The following is a 300-nucleotide window of genomic DNA, read 5'->3' on the forward strand; positions in this document are numbered from 1 at the left end:
CATCATTTGCATTAGCGCACCCTCTTTACCCCACTCTTTTGGTGGGTTTAGGGGGCGGGGTTGGGAGCTGAGGGTGGCAGGACATGATTATCAAATGAGATAAAGAAACGGCACACGCACACAAACAACAACAACAATAAGGATACGATCCACGGCTGACCTTGGTGGGGGGTTATTTGAACTCCGCGTCTTCGAGGAGAGGATCTCCCATCCCAAAGTATACCACCCCCTCCTCCCCCTGGGTTGCACTCCCTTCCGTCAATCGCTGCGGGTGGTCGCGGGAGGATAGGGAGGGGGTGG

The sequence above is a fragment of the Anopheles bellator genome, chromosome X (genome assembly GCF_943735745.2).
Source record: "Anopheles bellator chromosome X, idAnoBellAS_SP24_06.2, whole genome shotgun sequence".
NCBI lineage: Eukaryota > Metazoa > Arthropoda > Insecta > Diptera > Culicidae > Anopheles > Anopheles bellator.